The following is a 9,786-nucleotide window of genomic DNA, read 5'->3' as shown; positions in this document are numbered from 1 at the left end:
AGACTAATCCATTCCTTCCAGTCGTTCGCCATCAGGTTAATCACATGGCTGTCCCTTATTCTTAGATTTCGTTGTTCATAGAAAACCAAGGTGGTGGCGTTCCAACTATTTAATCAGACCGAAAAATATGGGTACACGAGTGTGATTTCTTTATTCAATTCATTACGTCAATTCAAAGATACAAACTCTTCGGCATTGAGTTTGTTGTGCAAACTAGTTCGGACTGCTCAAGCTGTGATGACAGTGTAAACAAATACAAACACAAAATTTAAAAACATTTGGCGACGCGCTGTCTTACAGGGTCGCTTGGCAAACGTTATTGTCTTAAGAAATATTTGTTACAAGTGTTGGCGATCTGAAATTGAATTCAAAGTGTCGCCAACAGTTCAAATCACTTTCCTGGAAAATGTTTTCTCCAGTAGAAGTTAATTCTTAATTAATTGAAATAACACTTTTACCGTAGGCTATGATCTATTCATCGCTAGTTCAACTTCACGGGCAGATCGTTATCTGACATTCGATCAAACAAGTTTTCTCTCGAGCCATTCGAACGCCACCAAAGTAAACCAAACATGCGAAGTACGCGCGTGAACGCACTGCTCTAATCTTTGACCAGAAAGGCTGAGTCTGCACTTGGTGGTTCATAGTGCCAGGCGTTCCCAGCGGAGAGCGCGAAACTGGGGATGATAATTGCAACACGAAGACGGAACAGTAGTGACAAAACTATGGCTACCAACTTAAGAGGCCCTGCGCCTAAGAAACGACCGATGATTTCCGGCTAAAAAATAAAATCGGCCGATTTTTATCTCTCAAGTAGAGGTTACCGAATACTATTTAAAAATGAATTTCTTTTGTTTCAGTTTCGCTTTAAACCAAAAATATCGAGCCGCAAAGTTTTTTCGTCTGAAAGCAGCAAAATCAGGCCGAAAATAAGCCCCCGCAAAAAACTGTTTAGAAATTACTATCGCAACGCAAAATAATGAGAAAACTACACAGTGTTGAAGAAAAAGGCCTTTTAATGCAATATCATTCGATAAACATCAAAAAACTGCCGAAGCGATTAACAAATAAAGTTTCAAATATTGCATACTAAATTAGATGGAGCGTTGGAGCTGATTTTAAAATAATTATTTCTCAAAAGTTCAACGCTTTTGAAAGCAATCACAGTGATGAATGAGACATTGGAGGGATACAAATCACGTTTCTGGAAAAACATTTTTCGGCCAAAGTATATTGACCTTGTACAAAGCGTTCAAAGTTACCGTTTTTACCGTTATCCTGCTACTTCGGCGAAACACTTCTCTTTTGCCAATACGGCCGTGGATAGCGTGTTAAACGCCACTTTAAACCTTGCTAGGCATTCAAAGACCGTCCTAAGTAGAAGGAAGTAGAATTAAGAGAGTAAGGAAGATGAAAAATACACAGAAAAAGAAAATAACTCGAAATTACCATCTGCTAACGAAAGTTGAATCTGGAAAATGCCGTCGCGTGACAGCGGCCATTGACGTTATTTGTATCAATAGCGGTGGAATCCAAACGAATGCACAAATAGGAAAACAATTTTTCCCCGCCAGAAAACGTTGAGTGGAACAATGTTATGTTATTTTTCACAAATGATGGTCACTCAAAAAGAAAAACTTCCCCAACCGCCACACCGTTTTGGTCGCAGCGTGATCTGAGTTATGGGGTCACGACTGGATCTCTAGCCGCTGACCGCCCGAAGGACATTGCAGTCTCGTTTTCCCACGCTCTTGCGACCTTTACGTGACCAATGACGTCACTGGCCGCTGTTAGGCGACGACATTTTCCAGATTCAACTTTCGTTAGCAGATGGTAATTTCGAGTTATTTTCTTCTTCTGCGTATTTTTCATCTTCCTTTCTCTTTCAATTCTACATCCTTCTACTCAGGATAGTCTCTGAATGCCTAGCAAGGTTTAAAGTGGCGTTTACCACGCTATCCACGGCCGTATTGGCAAAAGAGAAGCGTTTCGCCGAAGTAGCAGGATAACGGTGAAAACGGTAACTTTGAACGCTTTGTACAAGGTCAATATACTTTGGCCGAAAAATGTTTTTCCAGAAACGTGATTTGTATCCCTCCAATGTCTCATTCATCACTGTGATTGCTTTCAAAAGCGTTGAACTTTTGAGAAATAATTATTTTAAAATCAGCTCCAACGCTCCATCTAATTTAGTATGCAATATTTGAAACTTTATTTGTTAATCGCTTCGGCAGTTTTTTGATGTTTATCGAATGATATTGCATTAAAAGGCCTTTTTCTTCAACACTGTGTAGTTTTCTCATTATTTTGCGTTGCGGTAGTAATTTCTAAACAGTTTTTTGCGGGGGCTTATTTTCGGCCTGATTTTGCTGCTTTCAGACGGAAAAACTTTGCGGCTCGATATTTTTGGTTTAAAGCGAAACTGAAACAAAAGAAATTCATTTTTAAATAGTATTCGGTAACCTCTACTTGAGAGATAAAAATCGGCCGATTTTATTTTTTAGCCGGAAATCATCGGTCGTTTCTTAGGTGCAGGGCCTCTTAACAAGCAACTGTATGATGCTCCTACGAACACCTCAGATGTTGAAGAAATCGGGGATCAACAAAGGAAACGCAATGAATTACCTGGCATTCATCGTTTGAATAGTCCAGGTTTGTGCCGTAAAGCCCGGTGACGCAATTGGCCCAAAAGAAGAGGAGTCTGCACCCACTGTGGTCAGTTGAAGGAATACCCAACGCTCCCAACCCCCAAAATATCTTTCTGTATTCCGAGCTGATACCAGTTTATTTTTGTTTAATTTATTTTCGAAAATTTAATTTTACATATTTTCTCATAATTGTCATAATTTCGTAATACTAGCAATAATGATAAATATTGCATAAAACGTACAACAGTTTTTAAAGACATGTTTCGGCATGCTTATGCCATCTTCAGTTTAATAGAGTGACTAATGATACGTGACACAAGTTATATACTACAAAATATGAATAAATTATTTACAATATGCATTACAAAACAGTGGAAACGGAAATTACAGAGTTAAAAAGGTGTTGAAGTGATGTAACTGCTTGTTAAGGTCAGGTTTGTTCTTACTAATATAAAAGGCTTCTTTAAGTTTAAGATCAATAGAGCTATTCGCTGAGTCTAAGATGCGAAAACAAGAAGGTGTGTACATGCCCCTGCATGAAGAAAATTGAGAAAGTTGTTTAAAAATATGCGAGTTTTTATCGCTTACTGTATGTTCTTTAATCCTGGTAGAAAAATGGCGACTGGTTTCACCAATATAACAGGAATTACATCCCGCACAAGTAAATTGATAAACTACCATGGATTTTAGAGCATCAGGAGTACGATCTTTAAAACTGAACATATTCTTGATTTTGAAAGAAGTAAAAACTAATTTGATATTAAGATCCGTTTCACAAAAACGTTTAAGTAATTGCCGTAGTTTGAGTTCCGTTATTCTAGAGTACTGGCCGATAAAAGGAAGCTTAAAATAGCGTATATTGTTTTCATCATTAACGTTGCGGCTTTTTTGATCAGAAGGCTTGTTAAGATACCGCTTATTTATTATTTCCTTCGATGTTGAAAGCCTTTTTACAAACATTCCGCTAAATGAAACTATCGATATTGCCGTTGACCTTATTTTGAAACATCATCCCAAATTTTCCATCAAAAAACCCGACCTTAAGAAATTGTTTTCATTTGCCACATCCGAGACTCATTTTCTTTTCAATGGTAAATTTTATGATCAAGTCGATGGGGTAGCTATGGGCTCCCCTTTAGCACCTATTTTAGCTAATCTTTTTCTTGGATTTCACGAAGAAACATGGCTAAATAATTTTAACAAGGCCGACATCTTACTCTATAGGCGTTATGTTGACGATACTTTTTGCGTCTTTAAAAATGAGCGGGATGCCATGTCTTTCTTTGAATTCATCAATTCTCAACATCCCAACATCAAATTTACTTTCGAGAAACAGAACGACGGTAAACTTTCCTTTTTGGATGTTCTAATTGACAACTCTTCGCATGACTGCGTTTTTTCAGTTTTTCATAAAAAAACCTACACTGGTCTCTTAACAAATTTTTTTAGTGTCACTCCGTTTCGCTATAAAATTGGCCTTGTCCGTACTCTCATTGACCGAACTTATAAAATCAACAACACTTCTTCCGGTTTTGAAAACGATTTGATCAAGCTTTCGGACACTCTAAAACGTAACTCGTTTCCTTCACACATCATTGAAAAAACCTTCAAGCGGTATCTTAACAAGCCTTCTGATCAAAAAAGCCGCAACGTTAATGATGAAAACAATATACGCTATTTTAAGCTTCCTTTTATCGGCCAGTACTCTAGAATAACGGAACTCAAACTACGGCAATTACTTAAACGTTTTTGTGAAACGGATCTTAATATCAAATTAGTTTTTACTTCTTTCAAAATCAAGAATATGTTCAGTTTTAAAGATCGTACTCCTGATGCTCTAAAATCCATGGTAGTTTATCAATTTACTTGTGCGGGATGTAATTCCTGTTATATTGGTGAAACCAGTCGCCATTTTTCTACCAGGATTAAAGAACATACAGTAAGCGATAAAAACTCGCATATTTTTAAACATCTTTCTCAATTTTCTTCATGCAGGGGCATGTACACACCTTCTTGTTTTCGCATCTTAGACTCAGCGAATAGCTCTATTGATCTTAAACTTAAAGAAGCCTTTTATATTAGTAAGAACAAACCTGACCTTAACAAGCAGTTACATCACTTCAACACCTTTTTAACTCTGTAATTTCCGTTTCCACTGTTTTGTAATGCATATTGTAAATAATTTATTCATATTTTGTAGTATATAACTTGTGTCACGTATCATTAGTCACTCTATTAAACTGAAGATGGCATAAGCATGCCGAAACATGTCTTTAAAAACTGTTGTACGTTTTATGCAATAATTGTCGTAATTATTCGATGTTCCGTGATGTTCCGGAATGTTCCATGTTCCTGGTTTTATTGACGGCCAAAATCCTCGCAGCATGTACGCGCGCTTTCCGCACACGATGGCGCAATTTGTTCTAAAAACAGAAAAATTGTTCCATATCATAGGGACAGCCCCAATACTACAAATGGCGCGTGCTTACGGTCTCCGTCCCCGATTATCGCTCCTGATCTAAGCTCATTTTAGCAACTCAGTGTATAATTTTCACATCGATTCGACATAGGGAAGATTAGTACAAAGTTATTGCATTGGAAAACGTTATTATCAGAAGTTAGAAACTAGCCTCACTTAGTACAGGAACCGTGATTTTACAAGAAGTATTTACAAGCAGTATTACTGAGGAAAGGTTTCAAGACATAATTATCATTAAGGTTTAATTTTTGCTCTGGAACTTTTGAAGTAGCCTTTTGAATTTTAATCATATTCGTCTATCCTTTTCATCTTTTATATGGAGTTCTTAAAAATGAAACAAATTTTAGAACATGCAAAGGATGAAGGTTAACTGAGAGTGCCTCTTTCCATGTTCATCAAATTATAAATGCGGTATAGTAATAAAACATATATGCAGTATGTGGTGATTAATCGTCTAGGAATGTTAATTTTCGTGCAGTAACTTATCAGGTAAAACTGATATCATGCTTTTGAAAAGGACCTCCATCTTGGATTTCAAAATTTTGCAAATATGTCAAAAAGTTTGAAAATACTAAAAAATATGGCGATTCAAATTTTGTTTTTAATTAAGACTTTGTAAAAACCAAAAAAATCTCTAAAACATAGACTTAAGCTTAGAAAAGTACACCAAAATTCATAAAACACCTTTGAGTGTGCTTGTTTGCCGCAGGAACGTCAAGAAAAGCAATGAACTAATTGACACAACAAAACGTTCCCTGATTGTTTCCCTGAGTTACCAAGTTTGGTTATTTATATTGACCTGCGTCAGTTTCCATTGTTTTCACTTTATCAAGATACTGGAAAGAGCATTGGCCTAAATCCTGTTTCGAGACGCATTGGCAATAATTAAAGTGAGATAAGAAAGTACTTAAACACAATACATTTGAATATAGATATATATAAATAAAGTGCAAACATTCGCTTTGCAGCTGTAAAAGTTTGGAATCACCTTGACGAAAGCATTAAACACCTCCCCTTTAAAACGTTTAAAAACAGTCAAGCTAAACATCTTACAGTCTTACTGTTCATGAGTTTTCAACTGGTATTTGTTTATTTATCTTATTTATTTATTTATTTATCTATTATTTTATTTATTTATTTATTTATTTCTTCTTTTCGTCTCTTTTTTACTGACTAGTTAATTGCTTTCATTAAGCTTTAGTGCCAACCTACCTCCTGCACTTAAAAATTACTTAGTTTTACTCTGCTAGATTAGCTTTTTAGTTATCCTGAGTAAGCATTACCTCTTTTTTGTAATAATATATTATATTGTAAAGTTTAACTTTTTTTAATTTGGTAATAAAAGCTTGTTATTGTTACATAGTTAATAGAGGGAAATGGTTATGAATAATGGCAAATTTCTTTGTTGTATGTTTTTGTTGGCTATTTGAGGGGGAGGAGGTTGACCCTGCACAAAATCTGGTGTGCTCATACAACTAACCAGTAGAAACATTGCGATTTCGTAATTCATGCACAGTCTAGGAGCATAAAACAAAAAGATGTACAGGGTCAAAGACCTTCCAACATTACTCCTAGCCTGTTTGTTTGCTGGGATTCTTAACCATTCCCTCTCTTTACTATGATTTGAACAAATACAACTGTCTTAAGGATATGCTTGAAATTTTATCGATGACCTATAAGAAACTGGAACCGAGAATCAAACACGTAACCGTGAGGAAATTTAGTCGTGGACATGTTAACAGGTCGTTAATAATTTGCAGCAGGAAATTATTTCACATCATCGCTGATAAAGGCTGTATTTTTACCCCGCATTTGTAAGTCTATTTCTTAGCTGGTCGGTAATAGCAGATCAAGTTTTGATGTTGTTTCCGAAGCAATATTTGTTTTTCAACTCCTTGGCAGGCAAGTGTACTATGGTTTCTGATAGTCAAATAAGCGACGCTTTGGTAAGCAGTGAAAACACAAGGTCAATTTGCAAGGACCGACGTAACCTAATAAAAAAAGAAGTACCGGATCCTGTCCCAGTAAAGGATGTAAGTGGACTTGGTGAAGTCGGACTACTGACAAAAACGCTAGGCTGATAAAAAGGTTTGAGATCGACATAATCAATTCATATATTTCGAAAAGCTTAAAAACAACGCCTAGTGCCTTGAAAAGATTGCAGAGGCTTTGTTTTTGATTTTTCGGTTTTACGTTCTTTTATCAATAATATCAATACTTTTGAAGCATGAATCAGTGGTACCCTATTAAAAGTTTAAGGGACACAGTCGAGTCAGCTGGAGCACATGCGCATTAGATACCATTTGATTTCATAGTTAATTTGCATATCAGAGAGACACGATCCATACTGTTTTTAACCAAATATGATACAAAAACTATCATAGGATGAGCAAAAGCCCACTCAAAAACAGGTTTTTCAGTAGACGATTGAAAATCAAGCAAAACACTGCGAAGATTGAAGCGGATTTCTAAATGTACTCGACGAGTATCTTCGATTTTAGAAGGTGTTCTCAAAGTGAAAAAACTAGTGTCCAGGTCAGCGCGGTCCCAAAGCCGACTGTGTCCCTTTCGGGATCCCAAAACCATGAAAAACCACCTTTAACAAGAGGTGCTGTTTTCTGTAAGCGATAGTCCAACCAAGTATTAACACAGCGGAGCAGGGCTTAAGTTTTGTATCACTCGACTTCAGCTTGCAGAGAACTATTGAGCCACGGCCCATCCAAGGATGCGAATAAGACAAGTCGAAATGAATATGTCAGTTTCTTTCTTAAGATTTGTTAATTGCAGTTCAGAAAACCTGAAAAAAGACATTAAGGTCATTCCAATGAAATAGAACCTGCACTGAGATTTTTGTGAAACTTTGCCTATTGATTGTTTATATTATAGGAACTTAAATTTTGAAATAAAAATGAGGGGTCCCCATGTTCGTCTAGGAGCAGCAGCACCTTGTGTTATACCCATATAAATCCTTATAATAGTACCATGATTGTAGTCACGATTGTTTGCTAAATTCACCTTTCCGACGATTGCTTTTTGTTCTACACTGAGAATTGGTCCATATTTATTTTACACAGAGAAATTTATTACTCAATTCAAAACAACAACAAAAAAAATGATAGGTCAACATACTCGTTTGCGACAAAATGACGATTTACCTCTATGGCGAGGTCCAGCTGTAAACAAAAAGCCGCCATTTTTTAATGCGCGCGCTAATCACGCGTGAAATTATGCGTAGTAGGGATGCGCAATGCAATACTGGGGAATGACCTTAAATGCAGTAGTTGCTGCAAAGTTAAAGTTTTAACTTTGAAAATTAAATTAAGAATTGTAACTTTAAAATTTTTAGGTCCAAAAATGTTTTCTAACAAACGAATTCACAAAATCAATCAGTCTTCATAATGATTTCATGAAAACGTTTTATTGTGATCACTCTTGATCGTTATGTAACAATTAATAGCCAACAACTATTGTGCTTGACAACGGTACAGTAATCTGTTTATCATTAGTACAAATCTACCGGATTATACTAATGCAATACTGCATTCTGATTGGCTAAGGTATATGTATATCTTGTACGATCATCCATTACTATTCAGTGGTTGAAGATTGTCTGCAAAATAGGGACATTTTTTCTGGTCTCACCGAAGTTTCGGAAGAGGAGTTAGAAATATTGAATGGATAATCAAATTCTCCAGAAGGCTGAAACAAGGCCATTTGTTGTCACAGCACTCGAAACTTTAGAAAAAAACTGATAATCGCTCGGGCATAGCTGAAAGATGGACTCAAAAGACAGTTCATTCTGCGCTCGATAACACTATGGTGACGTTTTAAAGTGAAGAGATTTAACTGGCAATCATTTAGTAAGAGTTCTATATTTAAACAACTAGTTTATTTTACTTAGTATTTGTTTATTTTTTCTGAAGCCAAAAGCTAGCGTTACCTTGTGAACATTTCATTATATATGTAAGCATCGTAAGTTTTATTTGGAAAGAAAATATAGAACAAGTAGGAGAGTATCGCAGCAGCACCCTTACTCCGACAGTTCATCGCATAACAATACAGGTTGATTCTGCGTGACACATTCTGATGAACTGTTAATATTTGATTCGATCAACAGGTAGCCTGAGGAATAGTAAAGAAAGTGAACCGAATGATACACCACAGCGAACAACTGGCTAAAAGACAAATGCAGAAACACTTTCAAATAAACTCTCTTTGAGCTTGGAAATAAACTTTAAGAAAAGCACCTGTACTCCGTTTATCGTAAATCTGTCGATCCTCATAGTAAGTTACGATGGAATAGTTGATTAACAAATGAAGCGGACGTGAATATATATAATATCAAGTCTGTATGAGGGAAGAATTAAAAAATAGAGATTTTCGTAAATAACGGAAGTAAACTTAGCTGATGTAAGGAAGGTGCAAAGAGCAAATTAAAGGCTAGACTCCAATAAGCTCTTAAACCTTCCTGTGATAAAAGATTATTTAGAAAATAACTGTAGAAAAAAATATGCCGCAGAACCAGAAAGGTGAATGCGGTTAAACCTGTGTCGTTGTCCTTTACTTTGCATTTAAATTTAGTTTAATCCAATGAACATTGCTCATTCCCAAAGCAGAGGGCAATGCCTGATAAAAATCGTCAGATAATCAAAAAATCGT

The 9,786-nt window shown here is 36.1% G+C and overlaps 2 long non-coding RNA genes across 2 annotated transcripts; one reads left to right on the top strand and one right to left on the bottom strand.

Annotated features, from left to right (window-relative positions):
* Positions 1-998: 998 nt before the first annotated feature.
* Positions 999-2,536, bottom strand: LOC149104156 (uncharacterized). The gene is made up of 2 exons (XR_016202178.1): positions 1,450-2,536; positions 999-1,373 (listed from the first exon to the last, which is right to left on the bottom strand). It is a non-coding gene; the product is annotated as an uncharacterized LOC149104156 (long non-coding RNA).
* Positions 2,537-6,049: 3,513 nt separating this feature from the next.
* Positions 6,050-9,373, top strand: LOC149104155 (uncharacterized). Its single transcript, XR_016201770.1, has 2 exons — positions 6,050-7,215; positions 9,245-9,373. It is a non-coding gene; the product is annotated as an uncharacterized LOC149104155 (long non-coding RNA).
* The last annotated feature ends 413 nt before the right edge of the window (positions 9,374-9,786 follow it).

Source organism: Orbicella faveolata, unplaced genomic scaffold, assembly GCF_042242905.1.
Source record: "Orbicella faveolata isolate gen_17 unplaced genomic scaffold, um_ofav_v1 contig_35, whole genome shotgun sequence".
Lineage (NCBI taxonomy): Eukaryota > Metazoa > Cnidaria > Anthozoa > Scleractinia > Merulinidae > Orbicella > Orbicella faveolata.
The sequence above is the reverse complement of the archived record's forward strand: the minus strand, read 5'-3'. Positions and strand labels throughout refer to the sequence as shown.